Source organism: Pan troglodytes, chromosome 9 (genome assembly GCF_028858775.2).
Source record: "Pan troglodytes isolate AG18354 chromosome 9, NHGRI_mPanTro3-v2.0_pri, whole genome shotgun sequence".
Taxonomy (NCBI): Eukaryota; Metazoa; Chordata; class Mammalia; order Primates; family Hominidae; genus Pan; species Pan troglodytes.
In genome coordinates, this window is record NC_072407.2 from 18,741,260 (window position 1) to 18,754,443 (window position 13,184).

A 13,184-nucleotide genomic window follows, 5' to 3' on the forward strand; every position below is an offset into this window, starting at 1 on the left:
TTTTTTAAAGGGATTGAAATCATTAGCAAATGAGTTTACATCTTTATATAGTATTGGAAAAGCTACCTGTTCTACATCACCAAGAAACTTAATAAGTATAGTTACTATTATTGAGCATTTATGAAGTGCAAAACATTTTACACATACTGTCTCAAATCCTCACAAGAACGGTGTTTGGCTGGTGCCATTAACCTCTAGAGATGAGAAATCTAGGCATATAGAGGTAACACAGCTTCACATGTCTAGTTAAGTGGTAGTTCTGGGATTTGATTAGATTTTTGAGTTTTCAGTGCTGTGTTCTGCACGACTAACTGGTAAGTATAGTGGTTTTAAGTAGGAGAGTAAGAGCGTACACCGTAGGTTTTCTGAATTTTTGGATTAGTGATATGCTTTACACTGGGAGCCAATATGTTGGAGACAAAAGTTTCTTGTCCTTAATGCATTTGATGCATTCTTCTTTCTTCTTTTCTGTTCTCTTCCTTCACTTCTTGTCTGTCTTCTCTTCGAAATAATCTCCAAGCTACTACATTGGTTTTATGACGTGTTGAACACTGATCTGTAATGTTCCAATGACACAATACTTTGCTTCTTGAATTGGCTTCAGAGGCCACTTCTGTGGTCAACCACTTGAAAAAGTTCTGTTATGACTTTTGTTTTCTCAGTTTACTACCAGTGATAATAGATAGTACTTTAGGAAAATGTGTGTCGGGAGAAAAATTGTTTTGAGAGGATTTATTATGGAACAAAGTGGTATCAACTATTTCATAGAATGGAATTAATTGAATTTTGACCAAATGTGAACAAATTGCATTTTTTAACACTGGAAAATTGTTTTAGCAGTTTCATCACTTTTGTGGGCAATTTTCCTGAACTTAACAGTTACAGTTTAACATTTTTTAATTGTAATTTGTTGGTGCGGTAATTCTGTCTGTCCTCTTGTAAGTGGAAAATTTCTAGGCTTCTTAATCCTAGTGTGGTGCTCTTTCCATCACAGCACAGCTATATATGTATATAGCTATACCAGGTAGCTTCAATTATTGTTTATATTAGAGGAAAATACAATTTGTGCTTCTAAAAAGGGTGTATTTTCTTAGTGCAGAAAACCCTTTTTCACATTCTACTTTTAATAGGAACATTTTTGCACACTTAAAGTATATGTGAATAGTTCAGGGTTTATACATGCCTACCTAATATTCTGTCTACAAAATAATTCTGTTTTGACATTACTAGAAAAGGGTATTTTTAACTTAGCAGATACTATCATAACAAGAATGTTTATTTATGCTTGTTCCAGAAGTCTAACAGTGGATTTGTGCTTTTTGTTTGCATGTATATTATGTTAAATATATTGAGAGGAAATCAGTACTTTTATGGAAGTAAAAGATCAGGAGATTTTCTGATTTTCAAAGTGTTGTATATGACAATGGTAAAAACACTTGCTTGTTTCAGAAAGTGAAGGAAGATGAAAAGATTTTAGATGGGACCTGACATAGGAGAAAATGTCCTGGATTCATAGACAGAGGATTGAGGAGTCTTGGCTTAACTGTTTAATTTTGGAAAAGTCTGTGAACCTTTCTGAATCTTAGTATCCTGTCAAATTAAGGGATCCTAGTAGATGAATTCTGTAATATCTTCTAATTCTAAAATTAAATTATATAATACCTTCTAATTCTAAAATTAAATTCTTTTAGTTTACACTTTTGGTAAGGTAGAAATTAAAATAAGATGTCACAAACTAGTAATTCTTGAAGTTTTACTTAAATGTTGAATGTTGACCTTGCTAACCTGTACTTTCCAAGGTATAATAATTGAAAAAGATGAGCAAATATCCTGTATATTTTGGATAGGACTTTAAAAAAGTATATGGGGGTTCATTTATAGGATGGTAACAAAATTATTACGTGTTCATTGCCTTAAGAATTTAAACATTTTTATTAACCTCTTTGAAAGCCACTTAAACTTCTATCAATAGAAATGTTTTTAATTGTAGAATAATAGATTTAAAGTAGTTTTTAGCTTTTGGGATGTTATATTACTGTGTTGAAAAATAATGGCATGTTTGTAAAACATTTGATTTTATAATTAGATTTATAATATTTGATTTAAATGCTTTATATGTGTCAGTTCAGTTCTTAACTAAGGTTTTTTTTTTTTTTTTTTGGCAAAGCATTTAGAGATTTGAAGCCCAAATCTAGGTGCTGTTAATGGTGTTCTGCTTTGGTGGGTTAATGGAAAGAAGCACTGAGTTTGTAGTCTTATCTGCCAAGAATCAGCAGAAACTAATAGGAAGTTTGAAAAAATCAGTCGTCTGCATAGAAGCTTTAATCAGAATTAAACAAGCTACATTTCTATGCCATTTTAATTCCATATTCTACAGTGCAATTTTCAGCTTTTCAATGAGATCACTTTGTGTTTGACTAGGTAAATACAAGGTTTTGAAAGGCATAAGTTAGTGCGTGAGATATTTTTCTATACCTTTAATGCTAAGTGCTTTCTAAATGGTTAGGTAAATATTTAAAAATTCCATGGCCCTAATGCCCATAAATATTACTTAAAGTTTTAATTTTATTTGAAAAAGGTATACATATGTAGTGTGAGAGCTTAAAAAAGAGAGTTTTTTTTAAAGTGTGGTTATTTACTCACCTAAGGAATTTGCAAGGCATAATTCCCTGTTAATTTCTTTAAGAATACTGTAGTATTTGTGAAATTTATTTTATGGCTTCAGTGAGTGAGTGTTTTATTCCAATTTCATGTTACTATTTTGTGGTAAAATATCAGCCTACATAATAATTTTATACTTTATTTTGTAAATATAGTATGTACTCTGCCATGAGTATTATTTTTCAAAAACACAGATTTGATGGAGTCACTCTGTTTTAAAAATCTCTTATGGCTTTTCATTGTCCACAGGATACTATTCATGCCCTTGACCCTTGCTTGCAAAGTCCTTCATAATCTGCACTTTGCCATTTTTTGTTTTATTTTTTAAAAAAGCATTTTATTACTAATTATTACACTCCCTCTCCACATGCATTCTAGCTATTTGAGGGCTGCTTCTTGTTATTGACATTGTTGTGGATTTTTCTCTTTTGATTTTAACATCTCCACTTGTTAAAATCTCCTTTAAGGAACAAATAAGATTAGGAAGACTTTAGGCAGTGCACTGATACTCAAATTTATATATAAGCTGAGAACAAAACTCCATTATAGCAGAATGGGCCATATTTAAAAATAAAAGTTGACAAACCATATGAAGCAGTGCTGATGAGTATTTTCATTATAGTGCATTAGATAGTCACATCTCCATAATTTGTTTTTATACACTTAGTAGAAGGTAACCATAAGTAAAACCATAAAGTATGTTTTTCATTGTCATCAGACTCTGTCCTCCTCAGTGGCAGGCCCTTCTCTCATTCTTTCTCTTTTCCCTTTCAATTACCAAGTCAGCTTATTTCCCTAGCACACTCTTCTGCCTTCTGTACCCCATTCAAAGCAAAAATCTATTCTTGCCGAAAAAGCCTATTTCAGTATAAATGTTGGTATAGATATATAAAATATAGGACAGGTTCAGAGTTTATCTAATCTAATTGAAATCTGCTCATTATATATTGTACAAGGAAAATAAATTGAACTCCAGAGAGATAAAAATACTGGCTGAGGGTTATTCTGTGAGATATTTGGAAAACGGGGACTAGAACCTAGGTCTTTACTCCTAGTCCACTTTTACTTTCCACAAGGAGTGTATATACTTCCCATCATAGCCTTCCAAGGCTGTACTTAATTTTGCCAGGTATCTCCAATTATGTGAAAAAAGGCAGTGTCTCTGGTTAAAGGAGGTAGGCGAGAAGTGAGAGAGAGTCAGTTAAGAGGGACTCTTGAAAATCCTATAGTTTGTAATGACCTTGATGACAAACTTCTGATACAGTTATTTCAGAGTAATTTGTAAGGATGCAGCTGGTCGCAAACTCATGTACCTACATAACATTTATTTTATATGTTGAAGACAGAGGGGAGGGTCAAAAGGAGAGTAGGAAGAATGGAAGTGAATTGACTATTGCCTGCTTCGCTTAAAGGCATTCAGTTTAAACAAAAGAAACTGAAAAACTGTTAGCTAAACAACATTTTGGAAGAACTGGGTTCTGTCTGTGGGTGGTTCCTGACAGTTTATAACATTGACTTGTTGTTCACCTTGTTATTTACAAGCTGTTCTGCACTTATTTAGGTTGTTGTTATAAGCCTGTTCTTAGAACTTGGGGCAGAAGAGTGTATCTCCCACTTTTTTTTTTTTCTTTTATAACCAACAACTTTCCTTCTGGCATTGATTTACCTAGAAGATAACTTTACAAATTTCTCCTCCTCCATCTGCTACAGCACGTTCTTTGGCCACCTCTTCCTTACATTTCATAAAACTTGCATTCAGCAATGTTTTTTTTTTTTTTTTTTTTTTTTGAGACAGGGTCTCACTCTATTGCCCAGGCTAGGGTGCAGTGATGTGCAATCTTGCCTCACTGCAAACTCTTGCCTTGCAGGCTCAAGTAATCCTCCCACCTCAGCCTCCTGACTAGGTGGGACTGCAGTGCGTGCCATCATGCCCAGCTAATTTTTGTATCTTTTTTTTTGTAGAGAAGGGGTTTCGCTGTGTTGCCCAGGCATGTCTCAAACTCCTGGGCTCTAGCCATCTGCCCACCTTGGCCAGAGATGTCCACATTTGAGAATATGTTACCTTACATGGCAAAATGGACTTTGGAGATGGGTTTAAGGATTTTGAGATGAAGATATTATCCAGGATTATCTGAGTGGGTGCAGTGTAATCATGAGGGTCCTTAAAAAGTAGAAGAGAGAGGCAGAAGAGATCAGAGAAGATTTGACAGTGGAAGCAGGGTTGGAGTAATACAGTGTGATACACATCCACCCTCGGGAGGCTGAGGCCAGAGAATGGCTTGAACCCGGGAGGCGGAGCTTGCAGTGAGCCGAGATCACTCAACCCATCTTTGCTAGCTTTGGTGATGAAAGAAGGGGACCCTGAGCCAAGGAAAGCAGGCAGCCTCTAAGAAGATGAAAAAGGTAAGGAAGTAGATTTTTCCCTAGAGCTCCCAGAAAGTATTGAAGCCCCACCAGCACCTTGGTTTAGCTTAGTGAGACCTATGTCAGACTTCTGACTTGCAGACCTGTAAGGTACATTTGTGTTATTTTATGCCTTTGAATTTGCGATAATTTGTTACAGGAGCATATTAGTTTGCTAGGGCTGCCATGACAAAGTACCACAAACTAGGTGGCTTGAACAGCAGAAATGAATTGTCTCAAGTTCTGGAGGCCAGAAGTCCAAGATCAAGTTATCTCCAGGGTTGGTTCCTTTTGAAGGCTGTGAGGGAGAATATGTTCCATGTCTTTCTCCTAGCTTCTGGTGGTTTACTGGCAATCTTTGGCTTGCAGATGCATCACACTGATCTCATTCTTCATCTTCCCATGGCATTCTCCCTGTATGTTCACATAGTCTTTCCCTGTACCTGTCTTTGTTTCCAAATTTTCTAATCTTCTAAGGATCCAGGTCATATTGGATTGGGGTCCACCCTGATTATCCCCGTAGAGACCTTATTTCCTAATAAGATTACATTCTGAGGTACTGAGGATTAGGACTCAACATATTTTTTGGGGGCGATACAATTCAACCCATGTAGGTAGAAACAGAAAACTAAAGCTACGTAAAATTGAATTGTTTTTCAAAATGGATGCTGAATATAAATTGATACATTTATATTTTTGCTAGCAGTGAGTAAGAATGCCCCTGGATCCACATTCTTATCAACCAGCACTTCCTATTTACTGACTTTTAAGTTTGGCTAGTCTAGTGGGTATGAAATGGCATTTCTTTGTGATTGTAATCTGCATTTTTCTAATTTCTAGATTTATATGTATGTTGTGATGTAGAGATTCAATCTCATTTTTTATCCAAATGGATATCCAGTCATGCCAACACACTATATTGAAAAGTTTATTTATTCTCCATTCATCAGTGCTGCCTCTGTCCTGTATCAAATTTCAATATATGTATGACTGTATCTGGGCTCTATTATGTTTGATTTGTTAGTTTATGCATCTTGTGTTAATACCACACTATCTTAGTTATAATAGCTTTCTAATAAGACTTAATATCCAGTATTGATAGTGTCCATTGTTGTGCAAAAGTTTTCAATTTTGATGAAGTTTATCTACTTTTTCTTTTGTTGCCTATGATTTTGGTGTCATATCAAATAAATCACTGCAAATTCAATGTAATGAAGCTCTCATTCTGTGTTTTCTTTGAGGAGTTTTATAAAAGTTTTAGTTCTAATATTTAGGTCTTTGATTCATTTTGAGTTAATTTTTGTATACAAAATTTTGTATAATTACAGTGTAAGATAATGGTCCAACTTTATTCTTTTGCCTGTGGATGTTACATTTTTCTAAGACCATTTGTTGAAAAAAACTGTTAATAACCTTTCAACAAAGTGTTGGCTTCTTTGTTGAAAATTATTTGACAGTACATGTGAGGATTTATTGCTAGGCTCTCTGTTCTTTGTCATAGGTCTATATGTCTGTGTTTCTGTCAGTACCACACTGTTTTGATTATTGTATCTTTTAGTAAGTTTTGAAATCATGAAGTTTGAGACCTCAAACTTTGTTCTTTTTCAAGATTATTTTGGCTGTTTGAGTGTCCTTTGAGATTCCATATGAATTTTAGGATGAATTTTTCTGTTTCTGCAAAAAACGTCATTGGGGTTTATTTTTTATTGTGGTAAAAACCATAAAATTTACTCTGTTCTTTATTTTTAAGTGTACAGTTCAGTAGTGTTAAGTATATTCACATTGTTGTGAAACAGATCTCCCTATCTTTTCCATCTTGCAGAACTGACACTCTATACTCATTAAATAACAACTACCCTTCCGCTGTCCCCTGATAATCACCGTTCGACTTTATGTTTCAATGAATTTGACGACTTTAGATACCTCATATAAGTGGAATCATACAGTATTTTTTTGTGACTTGCTTATTTCACTTAGTATAATCATCTTTGGGATTTTGATAGAGATTGCCTTGAATCTGTAGATTGCTTTTAGTAGCACTGGCATCTTAACAATAATAGGTTTTCTAATCCATGAAAATGGGATATCTTTTGATTTATTTGTATATTAATTTATTTCAGCAATATTTCATAGTTTTTAGTGTATGAGTCTTTCACCTCCATGGTTAAGTTTATTCCTGAGCATTTTATTCTTTTCAATGCTGTTGCAGATAGAACTGTTTTCTTAATTTCCTTTTTGAATTATTTATAGTATATAACTCTATGCAACTGATTTGTATGTGTTGATCTTTATATACTGCAGCTTTGCTGAATTTGTTTGTTCTAATGGTTTTTTTTGGTGGAATCTTCAGGGTCTTCACTTAGTTTTTGATCCCTAAAATTAGTGCTGCATATGTAGACTCAGAAACCTCACGTAGAAATTTAAATTGGCCTCAAGTTGGCAATGTTCCAAGGCAATGGTTAGAAGCAAATTCAGATTCTCCAAGGCCTCAAATAATTCCTACAGATAAAATCCCAAGGAAATTCAGCAGTGCCTAGTCAAAAATCCACAAATCAGGCAAGGTAATAAGGCACTATGAATAAGAACCTAAGAAAAAGTACACAACAAAAACACATCTGCCCTCGGGAGGCTGAGGCAGGAGAATGGCTTGAACCCGGGAGGCAAAGCTTGCAGTGAGCCGAGATCATGCCACTACACTCCAGCCTGGGCGACAGAGCAAGACTCCATCTCAAAAAAAAAACCAAAAAAACCAACAAAAAAAAACACACCCACCAAAGCTTCGGATTATATAAGAAATATAAAAACACGTTTATTATGATGAAAGAAATAAAATAGAAACCTGAAAAAAATGATTGGGGGACAGGTGATTAAAAAAACTGTCACTGGCCGAGTGTGGTGGTTCATGCTTGTAATCCCAGCACTTTGGGAGGCCGAGGTGGGTGGATGGCTTGAATCCAGAAGTTCGAGACCAGCCTGGGCAACATGGCAAAACCCTGTCTCTACAAGATACAAAATATTAGCTAGGCATGGTGGCGAATGCCTGTAGTCGCAGCTACCTGGGAAGCTAATGTGGGAGCATCACCTGAGCTGGGGAGGTCGAGGCTGCCGTGAGCTCTGATTGTACCACTGCACTGCTGCCTGAGTGACAGAGTGAGACTCTGTCTGAAGAAAAATCCCCCAAAACCCCAAAACACACACACAAAAAGTTATGTAGGTCAGAAGAGTTGGAGAATAAGAGGTAAAGTATAACTTGGACTTAATTGAAGTTCGAAAAGGGGATAATAAAATGGAGAGGAAGAAATATTAGAAAAAAATGGCTGTAAAATAGCATTTTAAAGAACTGATGAAAAATGCCAAGTTTTTGTCCAGAAAGCTCACTGAATCTCAAGCAGAATAAATTAAAAGAAACCCATACATTATTGCAAAATTACAGAACCTTAAATAAAAAGATAACTACTAAAAGAACTCAGAAAAGAGAAATGGCCTTCAAAAGAATGAACGGCAGTTTTACTGAAAGGTGACTTATTAGTAGTCACAGTGGAATCCATAAAGCAGTGGAATATCATCCGACAGGTGCTGAGAGAAAATAAGTGTCAAACTAGAAATCAGTGCCCCGCAAAACTATCTCCCTAGGAAAAGTGCAAGCTAAAACAATTTCAGAAAAGGAAAAATTGAGGGAGTTTTTACCACTGAAAGTACATACTCAGGCAGAAGAAATGAATGAGATCAAGAAGGTATGCTAATGATAAATATAGGCAAAACTAAACAAACGCTGTTATTATAAGACATTATTAACAATGCCTTCTAAGAGAACAGACTAGAACTAAAGTGCTAGAAAACAATAGCATTTACATTGGAAAGAAGAAATTAGAAGAGTATGTTAAAAAGTTATATTTCAAGGGGAGGGCTAAGAGTTTGACTTTAAATCTTGTTTATATATACACAATAGCTGTCTACACACACACACACACACACACACACACACAGAGCTAGTGCAACTGCTGAAAGAGTAGATATTGTGTGAATGGCTTCCAAACAAATAGAGGTGACAAAAGAATTGAGGGAAAAAAGGAGACCAAATAATTAATGTCAGAGAAAAAAGGAGGTCAAAAAAGGAAACCTAGCAAACAGGACAAATACTTAAAGCATGTAAAAAGATGATAGAAATAAATCTAGATACTACCACGAATCACAATAAATATAGAAGCAAAAACTTTCGTTAAAAGAATATAAAGATTGTCCACTTGGATTTTCTGACTGTATACTCTTTGCAAACATAAGAATTTATCAAGGTTGGAAATAAAAGAATGGAAAAAGGACACAAGACACTATAATAAAACTGCTAATATTAATATCAGAAACACTGGGAAAACACTTTGCTAGAGAAAAAGATGATCATTATGTAATTATAAAAGACTGAATTCACCAAGAAGATAAAATTTAAAATTGTAGATACCTAATAACATAAATGTCTATGTCTATATATATACATACACATATATACACACACATATAATTATTTCCAAATTCACCTACAGTAGAAAGCATTCCTTTTGTATATTTTATTTATACCTTTAATTCATTCCTATCACATTAATATACTCTTCTTATACTGTCTTAATTACCTTTCAGTTATTAGCCCCCTTTTTTGAGCATCTCAGTGTGCTAGGTGCTGTGGGGGAAATATAAAGATCAATAAGATATGGTTCTATCCCTAAGGAGTTTATATCTAGTAGACTCAGATGTGCAGACTAGCTCACCGTGAGACACAATTGTGTAATTGCTATGTTCCAGTCGAGCACCTCATTGTGGAAGGCAAATAGTGATCAGTTTTTCGGGGGAGTGTATTGGAAGTCTTTATAGAGGAGGCATTTGAAGGACATATTATATAAGACTTGATTAAGTAGAGACAGGCGTTGAGACTGGTAAACCATGTGATGGTAAAATTCATGACATTGTTGTGGAAATCAGAATGGAAAGCTAGTAAAGTGAGGAGTGTAGAGTTAGTGTGGGAATGTTACTGGAAAAGACTGGAAGATTGGTTGAGAGTAATGTGTGGAAGATATTGAATGCTATCCTAAACTTTTTGATTTATTCAGTGGAAGATGTTGGAAGATTTTCAGAAGAGAAGAGACATTTTCTTTATTTAGTTTAGAGAGATTATTGACAATGGGAAAAGTAGATCAGAGAATGAAAATATTGGGAGCAGGGAGCCCGTTATAATCATTTATATGAGTGACTGAGAACAGTGGGAGTGGAAAAGCCCTGGTGATTGGAAAAAAGGAGGTATGAAGATGCTTAAAGTCTTAGTGACTGAAAGTTTAGTGGTGTCATTAGCTAATGTAGGGAACATTGGAAGATGAGCTGGTTTGGGAGAAATGCTAAAGAGCTTGACTATTGATTAATGCATGTTCCAGTTTTCACATGTGAATGGTTGATACCTCTTTTACATCTCTAAATGGGATGTGAACTCCCTGAGTGTAAGAACTAAGCATTTCTGTTTTGTATTTATCATTTACATTTTGGAGTTCACAATGGATATCTGTTATTATATTTATACTTATTGTCATTTCTTATAATGTTTCCTTGTTAACCTTGAGTGAAGAAAAGAACTGTGGGTGGAGATGAATCCCAATTTCCTACTGTCTTTGGTATTTTCCTTAATAGACAGCTATTGCACAGTGGTGAAGCTAGACTGCTTGAGTTTAAATGTCATCTCTGCCACTTACAGAATGTTGGACAAGTTGTTTAACTTCTCTGTACCCCAGTTTCTCTGTGTATAAATTAGGGGTAATAACAGTACTTATCTTATTGATGTGAAATAGATGTGATATGAAATGTTGTGAGGATTAATAACCTGTAAGTTCTTGGAACAGTGTCTGGCACCTGGCAAGTTTTCAACAGATTAGTTGTTATGGCTGTTACTATTAATAGTTGAAATTCTCATCCTTGAATTATTTAATAGTTTATGCCAAGTTTCTCTAAATCAATGGTAAAACTAATTGAAATTTAGATCTATGAGACAATCTGTTTTTATTGTCTCGATACTTCTCTTGGGACTGGTATTAAGCAAAAAAGCAAATCCTTTCCATAAGGGATTATATAGGGGAAATTCTTTCAACAGTGGTCAGTATTTAGGACAACAAAGAAAAGATACAAGGAGTAATTTAAAAAGTGATTAAAAGGGGGGTAATTTGGATTTATTTTCTTTTAAAGTTTCAGAGTTAAAGATTAAGAACCTTTGGTCTTCCAGAAGAAAAATGTGTCAGCTGCTACAGTCATAATTTACTGTCCCATAAGCTTTTTGTTCCAGTTTGTCACTTTGGAGTTGGGAGTACACTGGGAAGTCAAACAAATGTCTTTACCCATAATTCTTCCTTCACAGTTCACTGTCTGTTAAGCATGTTGATAACTATGCAGCACCTCCCCAGGAATGGTAAGAGGGAGATAAGAGATACGGAAACAGAAAGAAGAGAAACTGTATGTAAAAAAGTGACTCTTCCAACCCTCTTTGTCACTCCAGTCAGTATTAGTCACTTTACTTTACTGCTTCAATGTAACACTTTGTTCCACTTTTCAGAAAAAGTCTCCTGAAGAGCTTCTACCAGTTAGATAGTAATCGTTCAAAGCAGACAAAAATAAATATGGATAGGAATTTTTACCAATATATGGGAAAATATTTTTCTTTACGGGAAAATACTTACATACACATTACTAAATACCAGTGTTTATCATTATGTAAGTCATTTTTTGTTTGTTTTTGTTGTAAAAATAAGCACCATCTACAAATAACTTTAATACCTGAAAACTCATTTCTTCAGCAGCATTACTGGGCATTCTGCTAGGAGCTGTAAGGGCTATGAAAAAGAATCACATAATGTCATTATTCTTAGGAGTTTAATGTAAGATAAAAAGTGAAGATTATATTTTAAATAATAAAAAAGGCAGTGCAATTAATATTGTAGTGTTTGAGAGGTCTCAAAAAATAACACCCAAATTCCCTGCCCAAATTTTGAGAAGAGAGTGACAGATGAGATATCAGAATACCACCTGTATTCCTGATAAAGCTGTTATTGGAAGGCATGGCTTATATCAGTAGGTAGTTTTGCTTTCTAATACCAAACCCCATAGTTAAACAGACTTCCCTGGTCATTAGCAGAATAGGACCAGGAACATTTTCCCTGTTTGCCTGGAGAGCCTATCCATGGAGAAGCATTGGAGAACTTCTGCTTCCATCTAGTGGGTAGGCTTCTAAGAGCAAAAAAAGGGGTAGAATTATGCTTACATGATTCTTTAGTCTAAACTTACCAGTCAGGTAAGTCACTATCCTCCTTCTAGGGGATAAATAAGTGAAAGGGTAGAGAGAGTCCAAAAATATTTAGCAACAGTTCTTCCTCATAGAAGCCATAGGATTGAGAAAAAGGCATTGCCTCTCTCAACACGATAATAGAAAAAGCTATTTGAAATTCTGACATCTTTTAGACAACATATATTTTAATTTTTGCTTGTCACCTTTCTTTTTTTTTTGAGATGGAGTCCTGCCCTTGTCGCCCAGGCTGAAGTGCAATGGCACTATCTCAGCTCACTGCAACCTCCGTCTCCTGGGTTCAAGGATTCTCCTGCCTCACCCTCCCAAGTAGCTGGGATTACAGGCATGCACCAACACTCGCAGCTAATTTTTGTATTTTTAGTAGAGACGGGGGTTTTGCCATGTTGGCCAGGCTGGTCTTGAATTCTTGACCTCGTGATCCTCCCGCCTCAGCCTCCCAAAGTGCTGAGATTACAGGCATGAGCCACCGCACCAGATGTCACCTTTCTTGTAACTATAGTGTCTATATAGTTGCATGGAATGTACATAATTTAAAAACTGAGCCTAGATTCTGCCTTTGTTCATTTGTTTCTTTCTTGACAAAATCGAGTCACTTATTTCTGTGCATTTATTGTTGCACTTAATATTCTCTATCATATTTGGGTTGATAGGCCTTTCCTGTCTCTACATTTTATGTCCTTTAAATTCAGGGACAGTATCTTATTTATTTTTGTGACCCTGGTGCTTGGCATATATCAAATAGTTTATTGAGTTGAATTATTGGATTAAATACTGTTTTTTTAAATCACTT

The 13,184-nt window shown here is 35.2% G+C and overlaps 1 protein-coding gene across 5 annotated transcripts in view; it reads left to right on the top strand.

Annotated features, from left to right (window-relative positions):
• PDE3B (phosphodiesterase 3B) overlaps positions 1-13,184 on the top strand; it is a 221,207-nt gene that overhangs the window by 2,112 nt on the left and 205,911 nt on the right. The window lies entirely within an intron of this gene.